This window comes from Sciurus vulgaris (assembly GCF_902686455.1).
Source record: "Sciurus vulgaris genome assembly, chromosome: X".
NCBI classification, from domain to species: Eukaryota; Metazoa; Chordata; class Mammalia; order Rodentia; family Sciuridae; genus Sciurus; species Sciurus vulgaris.
In genome coordinates, this window is record NC_136471.1 from 45,484,162 (window position 1) to 45,505,292 (window position 21,131).

The window sequence follows — 21,131 nt, forward strand, 5'->3', positions numbered from 1 at the left end:
TCATTATATTGGGTGTTAGATTCCAAACCATTTGAATATTTCATGGATATATAGAAAATGTAGTTTGTAAGTTGAGATAACTAGACCTTTGATAAAGATGAATTCAGTTACTCATGGGGCATTGTTTCTCCACTTTTTGCCATAATTCAAATTTCTCCTCCATCAAAGGGCAAGCTCCAAGCTCCCAGTTGTCAGGACATTCTCCCAGATGTACTATCATTCATGCAGATTCCTGCTTCTGATTGTATCCTCCCATGTATGTACTTGTCCTATGGATGTATTAGTAGGCAGTGAATATTATTAGCTTTTCACAACTCACCATAAGATTTCTTTAAGCAACCGTAATCGCTAATGCTATCTTTCTTATTTTCGACTCCTACTTATTTCTATTACATTGATCTCAATGCATTGCTTTTTTTGGGGGGGGTTCAGTTTTCCTAACTAATTATGAAGTTTCTTGAGAATCTGTGAATAATGTGACGTAGGACATTGGATTGAAAGATGGCACATATTAGATTCTCCAGAAAATTCTTGGATAGATAAATGAATGAATTTTAAATGCTATGTTAATTATAGCTTTCAATTTACAATCAATCCCCTGTGAAAAGTAAAGTGCTATATATATTCATTAATGCATTCAGACACAGAGTTCTTTATTTCTTTATTTTATTTCATGTGTATGATATTGTAATTTCATGCATATGAATTCTAGAATTCAATTCCCAAAAAGCAACTGTAATGATAAGAAAACTGAAAAAACAAACATTAAAAAAATCTGGAAATGGCCAAAGGCATACAACAATCTGAAAATCATTATTTTTGAAAAACAGATGATACTTTCATTTTTGAATAAGAATAATGGGACCCTGTGATGATATAGTAATTCTCCTATTCTTGATATTTCTCACCTTTCATCACAGCCAAGGCAAACATTCTGTCAAAGTATGGCAGACCACAAGAGCTGGGAGCCTCTTGACTTATAAAAATGAGCATTAGTGATATCCACCCCCAGCAGTATTAACAGCAGAAGTGATAATTATGGAGTAAGATGAGTAAGAAGAATGAATAACTTTATTAATCCAGACTGTCCTCATGGTTGTGATAAACATACACCTTAGTTCAAAGACAAAAATAAACTGGATGTAAAAGAATGGGAACAGGTGTACCATATGAACAGTTACCATAAGAGTTAGAGTAGCTGCATTAATATCAAAGATACAAAGAACATTTTATAATAAGATGCAAGACACATATTTATCTTGCATCTCTAATGATATATAGGAGATAGAACAACAATACCTGCATATGCACCTAACAGCAGAAACAACCTAAATCCAGAAAGAACTGAAAAGAGAAATTGCAATTCAATAATAATGTTTAGAGTTTTCAATACCAGACTCCCAACGATATGGAGAACAACTGGAGGGAAAATCAGAAGGAAACAAAAGATACAAAGAACACTTCCAATTAACTAATGAATAGAATCTTCCACTCAATTACCACATAATACATATTATTTTTAAGCATACATGAAATATTCCCTGAGATAGACTGTACAGTCAGTAGTCCATAAAACAAGTCTTATTTTTCTATCTCTTCAAACATTAATCATTGCTTTCTGGTAAAATGTTTCAAAAATAATTTCTTCTGTTATTTTGAAATGCACAGTATATTATTATTATTTGTAATCATGCTACTGTATAATCCTTGGTCCTGTGTAATGTAGTATCCATTGGTCAACCTTCCACTATCCCTCCTGACTCCTAATGTCCCTAGCATCTGGTGACTATCATTCTCCTCTTAAATGAGATCAGCTTTTTTATATTTCACATGTGAGATCATGTGGTACTTGTCTTTTGGTGAGTGGTTCATTTCATTTACTATAATGCTCTCAAGCTTCAACCACATTGTCACAAATGACAGTATTTCTTTCTATTTAGGGCTTAATAATATTTCATTGTATATATGTACTACACTTTCTATCCATTCATATTTTCATGGACTCTTCAGTGTTTTCTATTTCTTGGCTATTGTGAATAGTGCTGTAGAGCACATGAGGAGGCAGATGGCTCTTCAACATACTACTTTCATTTCCTTTAGATACATAGCCAGCAGTGGGATTTCTATTTTCCATAATGCTGTACTAATTTGCATTTTCACCAACAGTGTGCAAGGGTTTCTTTTTCTCCATATCCTTACACGTACTTGTTACCTTTTGTCATTTTGATAATACCCATTCTCACTGAGGTAATATCTCACTGGAGCTTTGATTTACATTTCCCTAATGATTAATGATGTTGAGCATTTTTCCATATACTTGTTGGCCATTTGTGTGTATTCTTTTGAAAAATGTCTACTGAGGTCTATGTTCATTATTTAATCTGATTATTTGTTTTATTACTATTAAGTTGTTTGAGATATTTATATGTTCTGATATTAATGCTGTGTCAGATATAATTTCTAAATATTTTCTCCCATTCTACAGGTTGCCTGCTTAGTGTATAGATTGATTCCTTTGCTGTACAGAAGCTTTTTAGAACTGAGAAACAAATCCAGCAAAATAAAATGATATAAAATCAACATGTAAAATCAATTACAGTACTACATGTAAATATAAATAATCTGAAATAGCAATCCCATTTACAAGAACTACAACAAAAAATGAAATACTTAGGAACAAATGTAACTAAGCAGGTGAACAATTTCTATGTTGAAAATTATAAAACACTGATGAAAGAATGTGAAGAGGATATACAAAAGTGGAAAGTCATCCTATGTTCACAGATTGGAAGAATCAATACTATTTAAATGTCGATACTACCCCAAATAATCTACAGATAAATACAATCCCAACAAAATATCAATGTCTAGCAGGGCACAGTGGCTCAAATCTATAATCCCAGTAACCTGGAAGCTGAGGCAGGAGGATGGCAAGTTCAAATTCAGCCTCAGCAACTTAGTGAGGCCTTAAGGAACTTAGTGAAACCCTGTCTCTAAATAAAATATACAAAGGGTCTGGGGATGTAACTCAGTGGTTAAGTGCTCCTGAGTTCAATCCCTGGTAACAAAAAATAAAAAAAATTAGACGTTCATCACAGAATTAGAAAATAATAATCCTAAAAATCATATGGCACCACAGAAAACTCTGGACAGTCAAACCATTCTTTAGCAAAAAGAATAAACACAGAGGCATTATACTATCTGACTTCAAAATATACCACAAAATCATAGAAATAAAAATAGCATGCTACTGACACAGGCCAACAGAATAGAATAGAGATTCTAGAAGCAAACTCACATACCTATATATAACTAATCTTGACAAGATATTAAGAACATTCAGCAGAGAAAGGATAGCTTCTTCAACAAATGTTGTTAAAAAAATTGGATGTTCACATACAGAAAAATTAAATTAGATCTCTCTCTCTCTCTCTCTCCAGTTATACAAATCAATTCAAATAGATTAAAGACATATCCTGAAACTATGAGAAAACTAAAATAAAATCCATGAGAAATTATTGAAGATATTGGGAGGGACAAAGATTTTTGAAGACCCCCACGACACAGTAAACAGAAGAATTATGGGGGTCAACTAAGTCTTCATTAGGGTATTATAAAACAAACAAAATTTATTCAATATTAGTCATAAATATGGGTTAATCTCCTATTCTGTGTTTAAATCAGAGTAGGTGTTCAACCTCTGTAATCTTTTATGCCTTCAAATATCTTAGGTTGATTGTGGGGGAAACTTCAGAGACTCAGTCAACCCTAAACATATGGGCATTTATGATATACAGGAAACAACTTATTAATAAACTCAGCATATCTCACTACCAGTGAATTTGCACATCTTCAACATACTATCTGTGGAAGAGGAAGCCAATGTGTGAAGTATTAGGAATAGATCAGAATTTATCATATTTGGATTTCCAATTCTGTAGCAACCATTCAAATATTTTTCAATCTATTTGATGTATTGCCTCTGAGTTGCTGAACAATTTATATGATTATATTGTCTCTCTCCTGTGTATTAAGGGTTGGGCCATGCAGTATATACTCAAGACTTAGTGGTTGATTGACTGAGTTTTACAAGTGAGTCTACTGTTTTTATAGGATTTGGATGAGAGGAGAAGCCAGGTCACTTCCTTGGAAACATGTTTGTATAAGAAGTTATTGTTCCATGATTCCATTAAAGGGTAATGTTTACTTAAAGAGAGATCAATGTTACAATTTCTTTTAAAGAAATCTTAAGAAGTTTCTATCTCCAAAGAATAAATATGTTTACTTCTCTTAAACAGTGGCAGCCTAGTATGTATACAGAGTGCAGGAGCTTAAATTACCCTGCTATTGTGTTTAGATTTTATCCTATGGGCAACTCAGAATGACTGAAGTGTTTTGAGGAGGGATGTAGCATAATTGGTGTTGTGCTTTAGAAAAATTAAGGTGCTACAGAAGGAGGTTGATTGAAGGAGTGGGGAGAAGAAGGATTAATTAGGAGGTTGTTCAGATTGTCTAGGCAAGCTAGAACCAGGGAAGAGAAAATGAAGTATGTAGAGGAGACAGACTGAAAAGAAATTTCAGGAGGAAGCATAAATGAATACTCGACAATTTACCACATTCCTTCTCTGTTTAGGCTATGTCACAGCTCAGTATACAATGAGCTGCAAAATCTGCCCCAATTACTTTTTCTAAATTTACCTTTTACTAAGCATCCACATGTCTCATTTTGCAAATTTTACTGAATCACATTCATTTATTTAAGCATAGCCTGTACTTTTCCACTTATTCCCCTTATCTCAACATGCGTAAATCTGACTTGTCTTTGAAAGTCCACCTCAAATACCATCTCTTCCATCAAACTTTTCTGATTCTCCTCTAGTCACAATTAACTTGTCCCTATTCTATTCCTTCACAGAATTTATTACTTTTACCTCTGCTTTAGCACTCATCCCACTTTGTATGTACATCTCACAATAGTCTATCACCTACAAAATGAAGTTTAAAAACCTTAGTATGATATCCAAGGCCATTATCACAGAAAGTAAGTTGTTATTTGGTCATTGATTTATTCACTATTTCACGAACAAATGTTTGTATAACTCATATGTACCAGATACTTTGCAAAGCTCTGAAGATCTAATAGGGAAGAAGATAAAGTGCTTAATTTCATTAAGCATACATTCCAGTGGAGGGGACAGGCAGAATCAAACAAATAAATTCATTAAGATTTATAGTCAGTGATATGAAGGACATTCCCAGGAAGAATAATACAAAGCAATAAATGGAAAGTTCCATTTTAAGTAAGGTGATGAACAAAAGAATATTTTAAAATACAATATTTAACTGAAGACCTAAAATGATAGAAGCAACTTCATGAGGAGTTTAAGGAAGGGAATTTGAACAAAGGAAATAGGCTATGCAGAGTCACCAAGATGGCAAAGGCCATGGTACGTTCAAATAACTGAAATGAAACCAACAAGAGGTTGAGCACATGATGAAGAGAATGGTTGAGTTGAGACTGGAGACATAAAGTCCTGGTTGGACATTGTAAGGACTTGAGCTCTTTTTAAGTTCAGTGGAAATTCATTAAAAGTTTAACCAGAAGCGTAACATGGTTTGATTTACATTTTAAAACAATCATTTTTATTGCTCTTTGGGTAATATAGAGATAAAAATCTATATGAAGTTCAACTAGGAGGCCATTTCCCGAATCCAAGCAAAAAATTGTGGTGACTTAAGAAAATGTAACGTATATGAAGAAAAGAAGGCTAGTCCATCTACATATGGTAAAATTAATCAACAAGTACTGAAAATTTGAATGTAGGGGAAAATAATCAAATGCAGTAGTTGAGTTTCTTATAGTTTGAGTTTCTAAGTAGTGGCTTTTACCAAGATGCAGACTATTCATGTAGGAGGTAGATTTTAAGATGAAAGGTAGAGTCCAGTTTTTATATTGAGATACTTATTCAGATGCCAAATGAAGATGTCCATAGGTAGTTGAAAATGAATCAGAAATTCAACAGAGCAGAAGAAGCTGCAAATAAATACTTTGGAATCAATGGAATATAATGATAATCAAGTCATAGAACTGGATGAGATTATTTAGGGAGAAAATTTACAGAAAGAATCAAAGTGAATCATATACTCAGTCCTGAAGGACTCCAACATTTAGAAGATATAAGAAGAGAAGCCTACAAAGAAAATTTACTTAAATTAGCTCGTGATGTAAGAAAATAACACAGGAGAGGGGAATGATTGCTGGAGACAAAGGAACATTTCAAAACAGTGAACTCAATTGTGTCACATGATACTTATTTCAGGTAAGATGATGACAGAGAAAGGTCCATCAACTTCTGCACAATGGAATTTTTTTGCTGATGTTTCAGGGATATTTTCAATGGAGTTCAGAGAAGGGAAGCCAGACTGGACAGTTTTCAAGGGTAAATGGAAGCTCACAAAATGAAGACAGTGAATGTGAATAAATTTTAAAATGAACTTGCCTTTCTGAGCAACAGAGAAATGGAATGATAGTTGGAGTAGATATGGTTGTAGAAAGGTTATTTCTTTATGTAAAATGGGAGACTGGGAAATACAAGAGTTTAGCATTAATGGAAATAATCCAATAAAGAAGGATAAATTAGTGATGTGGAGAAATTATAAGATAACTGAAGTATAAAAATTATTGAAGAGGAGAAAGAGGATGGGAATAGAGTAAATGGAGGAATTTGCTCTTCATAGAATGAGAGATGTATGACTCCTCCTTTGTATGTTGTAGGAAAGGGGAAGAATGCATTGGCAGATTGGGAACATGGAGAATTTCCCATCTGATGATGAAGATGGCAAACATAGGCACTTATTTGCAGGCTGGTCTTCCCCCTTTTCATACACACACATGTACATAATTTGCTTGAAACTATCAGGTAAGTACTATTATGTCCATTTTACAGATGAAAAATCTGAAACACAGAAAGATTAAGAACTTTCTCAAGATAATATTGCAAATAGGTACCTGAGCTGAAATTCATATTCAGGCAGTATAAATATAATGAATTTAATAACATACTATATTTTCATTGAGGTATGAAATAAAGTAATCAAATGTAAGCAAAGGTAGGAAAGCTTGAATGAATAAGTCAAAACATAGGAAGTAATCATTTTGATAAGTGGGAAGGCAAGTCTAAAAAGGAATATAGTAGAATAACTGGTTAATATTACATGCCTACTTTAGGTCTCAGGTCTTAATTTAAACAGAAATCAGTCAGTTCTGATTAGCAACAAGTTCATAAATGTCATATATAGGTCTATGTTCCCCATAAAATAAAGTCCTTGAATGAAGGATATTACTTTCTTATCTGTGTATTCACCACAGCATCCTACAAATTAATAGGCTCCTAAAGTCTATTTAATTGAGATTGATCTATTGTTTCCAATTAAAATCACTAGAGACTTGTTAAAAACGTTCACTAAGGGAAAAGACCTTTTGAATATGATTCAAACTGCAGATGTTTAAAAGATTGATAAATTTGATTACATAAAGATATCTGCATGGAAAAACACCATATTCAAAGCAAAAATTCAAATGACAAAATAGAAAGCAATAATTACCATACTTATCCCAAAAGGGTTAATATCTATAATATATAGATATGCACTCTTCAAACTAATGTAAATAATAGATTAAAACTGTTAAGAAAATAGGTGAAAGATATAAACAGGTCACAAAATATATGAAACTGATCATTAAATATATTTTAAAAGATGATCAAGTTTTCTTATAATGAGAGAAATGCAATCAAAACTTTAATGAGATACTTTTTCTCATCCATTAGTTTGGAAACACTTTAAAGCTTCATAATACACTGTTGCTGAGACTGGCAAAACAGGAATACTCATATATTGCTGGTAAGGGTGCAGAATGATGATTCCTTCCAGGGGAATTTTGAAATGCCTCATAGTGTGCTGGTAAATGTTTCACAGCTTATTCTCAGGAAAAAAATCAAATCCAAATTGAGGAAGTCCTGAGTTTGTTAATTTCCTTGGTGAAAATAGTCCCACCATGGCCAATTTCAAACTACCAGAGTAAAGTCACTGTGCACAAATTGAGAAGAGATACAATAATAGCACACTATTTTATTGTTTTTCTACCATATACATAAAATTAATGTGAATAACTGTAACACCATAGATAAGAGTAAAATGTTGATTAAAAGAATTAGGAAGTAATGAGTTTAGAGAATTTATTATCTTAATTTTTAGTACAATTTTTTAAAAATATTGGACATTTATATTATTTAATTTTTGCCAATCGGTATGTTTTACAAAAAGCTTACAAAATCCTGAACATGTAACAATACTCTTAAAAGTCAGTATAGAACACCTTTAGCACACTTCTGAAATAGATAAAAGGCTAAATATACATGGAGATTTTACCTAAAATTCCCATTTTCTGGAACTTAGTCTAAAGATATATATTCAATGACACAAAATGCATCTGGCCAAAAGTATTCATTGTGGAATTTTTCATCACAAATACGTTAGAAATAATGTACATCCCCATACATAGGAAATCCACACAATGAAGTTCTATGTGTCTGTAAAACTACCCAATAATCCTTCAGTGAGTAAATGGTTATATAAACTGCAATACATCCACTCCATAGAAAACTCATCAGCAATAACAAGGAAAATTTATCAATATAAGTAACAATTTGGATAAACTTCAAGGACCTCAAATTATACTACAAGGCTATTACAACATAAACAGCATGGTCTTGGCAGCAAAACAGACACGAAGACCAATGGAATGGAAAACACAAAGGCAAACCCAGATACTCACAGTTATACTAGATAAAGGTACCAAAAACATTTGTTGGAACAAAATCTTTTTGAACAATCGGTTCTAGGAAAACTGGAAATAAATATGTAGAAGAATGAAATTTGACCTCTATCTCTCAGGCTGCACAGTAGTCAATTCAAAGTGAATGAGAGACCTGGGAATTAGATCAAATACTCTGCAACTAATAGAAGAAAATGTAGGCCCAACACTACATGTCTGCACAGGAACCAACATCCTTAACAAGATTTCTAAAGCACAAGAAATAAAACCAAAAATCAATAAGTGGTATGACATCAAATGAAAAGAAGAGAACACAATTCATAATATTAGGAGAGAGCCCCAAAAATGGGAGAAGATCTTTGCCACTTGCTCCTGAGGGCATTAATATCCAGAATATACAAAGAATTTTAAAAAATGTAAGACCGAAAACCAAAAAAAAAAAAAAAAAAAAAAAAAAAAAAAACAACAACAACAAAAAAACCCAGTTAGTAAATGGGAAAAATAATTAAATAAACACTTCTCAAGAAGTACTAATGATCAAAATACATATGAAAATTTTTGATATCTCTAGCAATTAGGGATGTGCAAATCAAAACTACATAGAGATTTCATCTGACTCCAGGCAGAATGACAATCATCAAGAACAATAAGTATAAATTTTTGCAATAATGTGGGGGGGAAAGGTATACATACATCATTGGTGGGGCTGCAAAGTAATGTAATCACTCTGGAAAGCAGTATGAAGAGTCCTCAAAAGACTAGAAACGTAACCACAATATGATCCAGCTATCCCTGTCCATGGTATTATATCTGAAGGATTTAAAATCAGCATACAACAGTGGCAAAGCCACATCAAAGTTTATAGCAGCACAATTCACAATAGCTAAGCTATGGAGCCAGCCTGGGTGCCCTTCAACAGATGAATCAATAAAGAAAACATGAATATATACACAATGGAATTTTACTCAGCAGTAAAGAAGAATGACATTATGGCATTTGTCAGGGAATGGGATGAAACTGGAGAGAATCATGCTAAGTAAAATAAACCAGAGCAAAAAAGTTAAATGTTGTAGATTTTTACTGATATGGGGAAGCTAGTCCAAAATAAGAGGGGGAGAGAGAAAAAGGAAAAAAGAGGAAGGATTCCATTGAAATAGAAGAAACATCAGTGGAGTACACAAAAAAGATTGAGGGATAGGGAGGAAGGAAGATATACTGGAAGAACAGTAGAATGAATCTGACCTAACTTTCCTATGTACATATCTGAATATATCACAGTGAATCACACCATCATGTATATCCACAAGACACTAATAAAAACATAAATGAGTATGGAAGAACTTGAATGTTCAGAGTAGCCTGATTCATTACAGTCCTAAACCAGAAATTACCCAATAGTCTTTCAGTAAGTGCAAGGTTAAACTACAGTATATCCATTCCATGGAAAATTGATCAGCAATAACAAGGAACAAATTATTATTATATATAACAACTCAAGAAAAATTTGCTGAGTTGAAAAAAATTTAATCTTAAAAGAATATACTGCATTCCATTTATGTAACAATTGTCAGATCATTATGGATATAAAGTACATATTAGTGGTCTTCAGGGATTAGTAATTATGGAACAGGATGTAGGTGTGGCTACCAAAAGGTACCTTGAGGGATTCTTGTGCTGATGGTATATATGAATATCTTGATTGTGGTGATAGTTATGTAAGGCTATATGTGTAATAAAACTGCAAGAACTGCACAGAAAAAAAACATAACCCAGTACAAATATAATTGGTCAAATAAGAATAACCCTGTTTTGCTCATGCCAAATTTGGGAGATGAACTTTGTACTATAGTTGTGTATGATATTAGCATTTGGGAGGCTGAGTAAGGTACATGGAACTTTCTGTACATTCTTTGCAACATCTTGTGACTCTATTATTATTTGAAAAATTTAAAAAAATACATAAATTAGGTTCTCTATGAACTAATATGAACAAAATGGAGTGGTTTTGTAGAATAGATTGTCAAATATAAAGGTGCAAAGGATAATGAATATAAACATACAGTTCATAAATATAAATATAATACATATATGCAATACTTTATGAAAATTTCATAAGAAAATGGGAAATATGGAAAAAAGACAAAAAGAAATTGTGTGTTTTTTAAATATAACAAAGGAATAAGGTAGAAATAAATGAAATTATATAAAGGGAGTGGAAAGGTATGGGGTGAAAGTGATAGAAAATCAGATAAAACATTTCAATGTAGTTTTGATTTGCATTTCCTTGAATACTAGGTATTTTGTTTTAGTGAGCTTTTTCACCACTGTGACCAAACATTGTTTGTGTCCTGACAAAAACAATGTATAAGAGGAAAAGTTTATCTGGGGCCCACGGTTTTAGAGGTCTCAGCCCATAGATGTCTAACAATTCCTCTTCTGGGCACCAAGGTGGAAGGGCATGAAGGAGGAAAGCAGCTCAGGACATGGAAAACAGGAAGCAGAGAGACAGACTCTGCTCACTAGACAAAATATATACCACAGAGCTTTGCCCCAATGACCCACCTACTCCAGTCACACCCTACCTACCTGCATTTACAACCCAGTTAATTTCTATCAGTGGATTAATGCGCTGATTAGGTTAAGACTCTCATAACCTAATCATTTCACCTCTAAGTTTTCACATATGAACTTTTGGGACACAACTCATATCTAAACCATAACAAACATTAAACAGTTTTTTTCATTTATTTGTTGGCCATTTGTATTCTTCCTTTGAGAAATGTCTGCTCAGTTCATTTGCCCATTTATTGATTGGGTTGTGTGTGTGTGGTGTTAATTTTTTTAGTTCTTTATATATTCAGGATATTAATATCCTGTTGGAGGGGTTTCTGGCAAAGATTTTCTCCCATTCTATGAACTATGTCTTCATGTTATTGATTGTTTTCTTTGCTGTGCAGAAACTTTTATTTTGATGATATCCCACTTATTGATTCTTGGTTTTATTTCTCAGGTTTAAGCCATCTGATTTAGGAAGTCAGTGCCTGTGCAAGTATGTTGGAGTATTGACCCTACGGTTTCTTCTAACAGTTGCAGAGTTTCTAATCTAATTCCTCAGTATTTGATTCTTTTTGAGTTGATTTTTGTGGAGGGTGAAAGGGAATTTAGTCTCATATTTCTGCATATGAACATCCAGATTTCCCAGAACCATTTGTTTAAAAGGCTATCTTTTCTCCCAAGTATGTTTTTGGCATGTGGATCAGATGCCCAAAAGGATGACTGAATCAGATGACTAGAACAAAGGTGAGCTTGTCTCTGTGTCATCTAGTCTGTTTCATTGTTCTACAAACTTGTTTTTATTATCTTCAAAGTATACTTTGAAATTGGTACCTCAATGCCTCTAGCATTACTATATATTTTTTTTTGCTCAGAAATGCTTAGGCTATTCTGGGTCTTTTATTTTTGCACATGAATTGTAAGACCATTATTTCTTGTCTGCATAGGATGTAATTTGTATTTTGGTGAGGATTACATTGAATCTGTAGAATACTTTGGGTAATAGGGCCATTTTAACAATATACAATTTTTTTCTATGTATGAACACAGGAGGTATTTCCATTTTCTAGTTTTTTCCACTTCTTTTTTCTGAGTTCTGTAGTTTCTTTTTAAATTTTATTGGTTCATTTTCATTATACATGACAGTAGAACCCATTTTGATATAATTATACAAACATGGAATATATCTTATTCAAGTCAGGACTCCAGTCTTGTGGATTTCATAATGGTGTAATTCACTATGGTGTATTCTTATATTTACATAGGAAATTTATGTCAGATTTATTCAACTATCTTTCCTTTTCCTATCCCCCTTCCCATCCCTTCTTTTCCCTTTGTCTAAGCCACTGAACTTCTTTTCTCCCCGCTCACTCATTCTGGGTTAACTTCCACATATCAGAAAGAACATTCTGCCTTTGGTTTTATGGGGAATGGCTTATTTCACTTAGCATGATAGTCTCCAGGTCCATCCATTTACTGGAAAAGATAATAAAGTTATTCTTTTCTATGGCTGAGTAATACTCCATTGTGCATATATACCACATTTTCTTTATCCATTTATCTGTTGAATGGTAGCTAGGTTGATTCCATAGCTTAGCTATTGCAAATTATGCAGCTATAAACTTTGATGTGGCTGTGTCACTGTAGTATACCAACTTTAAATTCTTTAGATTTATACCAAGTAGTGGAATATGTAGGTAAAATTGTGGTTCCATTCCTAATTTTTTGAGGAGTCTCCATACTGCTTTCCAGAGTAGTTGCATCAAATTATAGTCCCCCCAGCAATGTATGAGTAAACCTTTTCACCCACACCCTTGCCAACATTTATCATTACTTATATTATTGATAATTGCCATTCTGACTGGAGTGAGATGCAATTTCAATGTAGTTTTAATTTGCATTTCTCTAATTTTTGTTTCAAGGTTCTTACCTTTATTGTTAGAGTTATTTCCGGGTATGTATTTAATATTCTTGATGCTATTGTGACTAGAATTGCACTAAATTCCTTTTTAGAAGATTGGTTAATGGGTATAGAAAAACTGTTCATTTTTGTGTGTTGACTTTGTATCCTCCTAATTTGTTTAATTTTTATCAGCTCTAGAAGTCTTCTGATGAAACCATTGGGCTCTTCTAGATACAGGATCATATAATTGGCAAACAGTGATCACTTGACTTCTTTTCCTATTTGTATCCCTCTCCCATTTTTTTCCTACTCTTGCTTAATTGCTCTGGGTAAAATTTTAAGTGCTCATTTGAATAGAGTGGTGAAAGTGGACATTATTTTCTTGTTTCTGATTTTAGAGGAAATATTTCCAGTTTTCCCCATTCAGTATGATGTTGGTTTGGAATTAGTTATATATAACCTTTGTGATTTTGATAAGTCCCTTATATCTCTAGCTTCTTGATGGTTTTAGCATGAACAAAAGTTAATTTTTGAAGAATTTTTCTTTTTTTTTTTTTCCTTTTTTTTTTATTGTAAACAAATGGGATACATGTTGTTTCTCTGTTTGTACATGGCACAAAGGCATACCATTTGTGTAATCATAAATTTACATAGAGTAATGTTGTTTGATTCATTCTGTTATTTTTTCCCTTCCCCCCACCCCTCCCACCCCTCTTTACCCTCTATACAGTCCTTCCTTCCTCCATACTTGCCCCCCTCCCTAACCCTAACTCTAACCCTAACACTAACCCTTCCCTCCCCCCCATTATGTGTCATCCTCCACTTATTAGCGATATCATTCGTCCCTTGGCTTTTTGAGATTGGCTTATCTCACTTAGCATGATATTCTCCAATTTCATCCATTTGCCTGCAAATGCCATAATTTTATCATTCTTTATGGCTGAGTAATATTCCATTGTATATATATACCACAGTTTCTTTATCCACTCATCAATTGAAGGGCATCTAGGTTGGTTCCACAGTCTGGCTATTGTGAATTGAGCAGCTATGAACATTGATGTGGCTGTGTCTCTGTAGTATGCTGATTTTAAGTCCTTTGGGTATAGGCCAAGGAGTGGGATAGCTGGGTCAAATGGAGGGTCCATTCCGAGTTTTCTAAGGAATCTCCACACTGCTTTCCAGAGTGGCTGCACTAATTTGCAGCCCCACCAGCAATGTAAGAGTGTACCTTTCTCCCCACATCCTCGCCAACACCTGTTGTTGCTCGTATTCTTGATAATCGCCATTCTAATTGGGGTGAGATGGAATCTTAGGGTAGTTTTGATTTGCATTTCTCTTATTACTAGAGATGTTGAACATTTTTCCATATGTTTGTTGATTGCCTGTAGATCTTCTTCTGTGAAGTGTCTATTCATTTCCTTAGCCCATTTGTTGATTGGGTTATTTGTATTCTTCGTGTAGAGTTTTTTGAGTTCTTTATAGATTCTGGAGATTAGCGCTCTATCTGAAGTATGATTGGCAAAGATATTCTCCCACTCTGTAGGCTCTTTCTTCGCATTGCTGATAGTTTCCTTTGCTGAGAGAAAGCTTTTTAGTTTGAATCTATCCCAGTGGTTGATTCTAGCTTTTATTTCTTGTGCTATGGGAGTCCTGTTAAGGAAGTCTGATCCTAGACCAACAAGGTGAAGATTTGGACCTACTTTTTCTTCTATAAGATGCAGGGTCTCTGGTCTGATTCCGAGGTCCTTAATCCATTTTGAGTTTAGTTTCGTGCATGGTGAGAGATATGGGTTTAGTTTCATTCTGTTGCATATGGATTTCCAATTCTCCCAGCACCATTTGTTGAAGAGGCTATCTTTTCTCCATTGCATATTTTTGGCACCTTTGTCTAGTATGAGAAAATTGTATTTATTTGGGTTTGTGTCCGTGTCCTCTATTCTGTACCATTGATCTACCTGTCTATTTTGGTACCAATACCATGCCGTTTTTGTTACTATTGCTTTGTAGTAGAGTTGAAGATCTGGTATTGCAATACCCCCTGTTTCACTCTTCCTGCTAAGGATTGCTTTAGCTATTCTGGGTTTCTTATTCTTCCAGATGAATTTCATGATTGCTTGCTCTATTTCTGTAAGGTACGTCATTGGGATTTTAATTGGAATTGCATTGAATTTGTATAGCACTTTAGGTAGTATGGCCATTTTGACAATATTAATTCTTCCTATCCAAGAACATGGAAGATCTTTCCATCTTCTAAGGTGTTCTTTAATTTCTTTCTTTAGTGTTGTATAGTTCTCATTGTAGAGGTCTTTCACCTCTTTTGTGAGATTGATTCCCAAGTATTTTATTTTTTTCGAGGCTATAGTGAATGGGGTAGTTTTCCTAATTTCTCTTTCCGAAGATTCATCACTTATGTATAAAAATGCGTTGGATTTATGGGCATTGATCTTGTAACCTGCTACTTTACTGAATTCACTTATGAGTTCTAAGAGTTTTCTGGTGGAATTTCCAGGTTCCTCTAAATATATAATCATGTCATCAGCGAACAGGGATAGTTTGAGTTCTTCTTTTCCAATTCGTATCCCTTTAATTTCTTTGGTTTGTCTAATTTGAAGAATTTTTCTGCATAGTTTTAGATGATATGACTTTTCTCCTTGATTCTATTCATGTAGTGAATCACATTTATTGAATTGTTTATGTTGAACCATCTCTGCATTCTTGGAATGAAACCAACATGTACATGATGGATAATCATCTTAATGTACTCTTGAATATGGTTTATTAATATTTCATTAAGAATTTTTAATCTATGCTCAAGAATATTCAAATATGTCCTCATCTCTTTTTGGTATCTGGATGATACTGGTTTCACAGAGTTTGGAAGTGTGCCCTCTTTTGATTTCATGGAATAAATTGAGGAAAATTGACATTAGTTCTTCTTTGAAGGTATGGTAGAATTCAGCTGAGAATTAATCTGGTCTTTGGCTTTTTTTGTTGTAAGGCCTTTTATTACTGTTTCAATCTTATTAATTGCTAGTGGTCTTAGGTTTTATATATATTCTTGATTCAATTTTGTAGGTAATATGTACCTAGAAATTTGTCATTTCTGCTGTATTTTCCTATTTATCAGAATATAAATTCCCAAAATACCCCTAATGATATTCTGCATTCCAATGATGTTTATGGTGATGTCTTTTTTAATGTCTAATTTTATTAATTTAGGTTTTCTCTTTACATTTTGAAAATTTTGCTAAGAGTTTATCAATCTTATCTATCAATTCAAAGAACCAAATCTTCATTACATTGATTCCTGTATTTTTCTCTACTTCATCAATTTTTGTTATGATCTTAATTATTTCCTTTTTTCTTTTGATTTTGAAATGTGTTCTTTGTCTAGGATCTTAAGATGCATCACTAGTATATTTATTTGGAATCTTTCTGATTTTTCTTAATGTAGGCATTCAAAGTAATAAATATTATTCTTAGAAATGCTTTCACTGTGTCCCAGAGATTCTGGATTGTTTAATCTCTATTCTCATTTGATTCTGAGATTTTTAAAACTTTTTCCTCTGATGTTTTATGACCCACTTTTTAAGAATATATTGTTCAATCTCTCTATTTTTACAGCTCCTATAACTTTTCTTGCTATTGATTTCTAATTTCACTGCATATTGATCTGATAAGATCCGAAGAAGACTTATTTGTATTTGCTAAGACTTATTTTGTGACCTAAAATATGGTCTATTTTTGAGAAAATTTCATGAGCAACTTAAAAGAAAGTGTATTCAGTTGCTTTTGGATGAAATATTCTGTAGAAATAAGTTGAGTCTATTTTATAATATTTTTTCAAATCTGAAATGTCTTTGCTGATTTTATGTATGGATGACCTGTCTCTTCATGAGAGAGGTGCACTAAAATCACTTAGTGTTATTGTATTGGAATTTATTTTAGCCTCTGTGATGTGTACGGTTTGTATTTTTGTAATCAGGTGTATCAATATTTGGGGCAGAAAATTTTAGTATGCTTGTAACTTCTTCTTGAAGTATTCACTCTACCAGTATGTAATGACTTGCTTCATGTCTTGTGATTAATTTTGACTTGAAGTCTGCTTTTATGGACATAAAATAAGCTCCCCCTGCTTGCTTTCAGATTCCATTTCATGGAATGTAATTTTATATCCTTTTACTATCAGCCTGTGGATGTCTTTGTATAGGACATGCATCTCTTGCAAGAAAACCATAGTTAGATTGTGTTTTTTTTTTTTTTAAATCCAGTCTTCTAGTCTATGTCTTCTAAGAGGATAGTTGAAGTCAATTATAATCAGTGTTATTAAAGAGATGTGTTTTCTATAACCTGCCATATGGATTTATTTGTAATGTTTAATTCCATTCTCTTTGCTTAACTAATCTTCTAATGATATTTGTTCTATCCCAAAGTGTGATATTTGTCTTTATCTTCTGTGTGTAAGAATTCTATAAGTATCTTTTGCAATGCTGACTTAGTAGTAATCAATTCCCTTAGTTTATCATCATCTCGAAATGTTTTTATTCCCTATTCAATTCTGAAAGATAGTTTTACTGGATATAGCAATATTGGTTATTTTTCTTTCTTTTAAAACTTGAATTACGTTGTTATAAGCCCTCTTATATTTTAAGGTTTCTGTTGAGATATTAGATGTTATACTTGTTGATTTACTTCTAAATTTGACTTGATCTTTCTCTCTTGAGGCTTTTAGAATTCTATCTTTATTCAGTATATTTGGCATTTTAATTATAATGTATCATAGAGACGTTCCTTTTAATTTTATATTTGGGGTTCTAAAGGCCTCCAGTATCTGGATGTTCATATCATTACCAAGATTTGGAAAATTTCTTGCTTTTATTTCACATGATAGATTATCAATGACTGTAGCCTATATCTCTACTTCTTCTACAATACCAATGATTTTTCAGTTTGATATTTTAATGTTGTCCCAGAATTCTTGTATATTTGGATTATTGTTTCTTACTTTTTTTGTTATTGCTCTCTGAGTGTTCAATCATATAACTTCCCTTCAAGGCCTGAAATTCTGTCTTCTATATGATATAAAATATATTAGTGAGAATTTGCTGTGAATTTTTTATTTGATTAATTGATTTTTTTCATTCCCAGGATTTCTGTTTGGTTCTTTTTTAGAATCTCAGCCTCTATTGAAACATTCTTTCATATTCTGTATTTTTTCCTGAGTTCATTTCTTATATCTTTTTAAAATTCATTTGTCACTTTAACAATAAACTTTTAAAATTCTTTGTCTGGCATTTTCTCCACTTTTATATCTATTGGATCAGCTATTGTAATATTTTGAACTTTTTAGAATATATTATTCTTTTCTCTCATATTTCCTATATTTATGTGTTGATTTTTGCACACCTTTTGGGATGATTATTACTTCTATTCTTATATAAAGATTTAGTCAGCTGCTTTCTCTTTACTATGTGCCCCAGGTTGGGTGTATATATAAGTGTCAAACCTCATATTCACAATGATCATGATGTTATGTTCAATTCCTTGCACTGATTTTAGAGGACAAAATAATCACCTTTATGAATTTGATTCTTTCTAGGAAGTGGGCTTCAGTGTGGGCTCTACAAAACAGCTGTCTGTCACAGTTTTCTACCAGCAATTTGAAATAAGGTATGCAATTCTCACTGTGTAAGTGGCTTTGCAGTTCCTTCCGTGGCTTAACTGAATCTGTCTTTCTTTTCTACCATTGTTTATAAAGTAAGGTTGCCATCTTTGCCTCCCTTTCTCTCTTTGTTACCACCACCGACACAAGCACACACACACACACACACACACACACACACACACACACACACACACACGGACCAGTCCTGGTAAGGGATCATGGTTAATGAATTATTTCTTCTATTCTCTTCCAGAAACCAGAACTTCCATGACCCTTCAAGTCTCTGACTTTCCAATATTATGTCTTAGAGCATTCCCTCTATCACCCAGCTCCTTGATCTGTTATTCTCCCACTGCTTCATGTCCAGACTAGAGTAAAAATTTAATGCCTAGTTCCATTCTACCATCTTGCCTCTCTCCTTGGTGGACTTTTCAGGGTATTATAGGTATAGAATTACAACTTCTACAAACAGGGAAAATTTTGCTTCATCTTTTCCTATTTGTACCCCTTTGCTTTCTTTTTTCCTGACTGCTCTAGCTAAATTTTCCAGCACTATACCAAATAAGAGTGATGACAGTAGACACCCTTGCCTCATTGCTGATTTTAGAGGAAATACTTTCAGGTTTTCCCTGTTTAGTATGATGTTGGCAATGAGTTTATCATATGTTGCCTTTATTATGTTGATACATAATTCTTCTATACCTAGTTTATTCAGAACTTTTATTAAGAAGGGATATTGAATTTTTATCAATGACTTTTTTGCCTCTATTGAGATAATCATGTGAATTTTATTCTTCATTCTACTTATGTATTGTGTTATATTTATGTATTTTTATATATTGAGAGTGAGGAATTCTATGTTCATGTGTCGGGAGAATTAATATGATTAAAATGGACATATTACTGAAAGTAATCTTCAGATTCAATGTAACCCCTATCAAAATACCATTGGCATTCTTCATAAAACTAGAAAAAAATTTTAAAATTTACACGGAAGTACAAAAGGCCCTGAAATTTCCAAAAATGTTCCTTAGCAAAAAAGAACAATGCTGGAGGCATCACAATGTTGATTTCAAAATAATATACTGAAAAAATTTAATGAAAACATGGTATTAGCATAAAAATAGACAGACAAATGGAAAAAATAAAGGACCCAGAAATGAATCCATGCATGAATGGTCAACTTTTTCTCAAGAAAAGAGTCAAAAACATAAATATGAGGAAAAAGAGCCACTTCTGAAAACAGTCTTGGGAAAACTGAACTTCCATCTGTAGAATACTGAAACTAGATCCTGTCTCTCAGATCTGTATAAAAATGAACTCAAAATGAAGGAAAAATCTTAATGTTAGACCTGAAACTTTGAAACTACTAGAGGAAAATATGGGGGAAACACTCCAATATATAAATATAGGCAATAATTTCCTGAAGAAGACTCCAATAGCTCAGGAAATAATAGCAAGAATTGGTAAATGAGATTACATCTAACCAAAAAGCTCTGCACAGCAAAGGAAACAGTCAAGAGTCAAGAGACAAATTACAAAATTGGAGAAAATATTTGCCAACTATTCATCTAAAGGTTAATATCCAGAATATACTTAAAAACTCACAAAATAACAACAAAAGAACAAGTTATCCAATCAATAAATGGGCAAATAAGCTGAACAGACACTTGTCAAAAGAAGTGCAAAATTACAAAGTATGTATGAAAATATGTTCAACATCTTTCACCATCAGGGAAATGCAAGTAAAAACAACACTAAAATTCCATTTCATCCTAGTTAGAATGGCTTTTATCAAGAAAACAAAAATTAGAAGTGTTGTTTGGCAAAGATGTAAGTCAAAAGGAACCCTTATATACTTTTGGCAGAGGTGTCAATTGGTACAGCCACTATGCAAAAAAATATTGAGGCTCCTCAAAAGTTAGAAATGAAACCACCACATGACCAAGGTATAGCTCTCCTAGGTATATAAACAAAAGAACAAAAATAAGGATATTATAGAGACATCTGCATACCCATGTTTATCGCAGTGTTATTCAAAATAGTGACATTATAAAATTATCCTGGATGCTCATCAATATATGAATGGATGAAGAAAATGTGGTATATATGCACAATAGAGCATTATTCAGTCATAAAGAAGACGGAAGTCATGTCATTGTAGGAAAATGAAT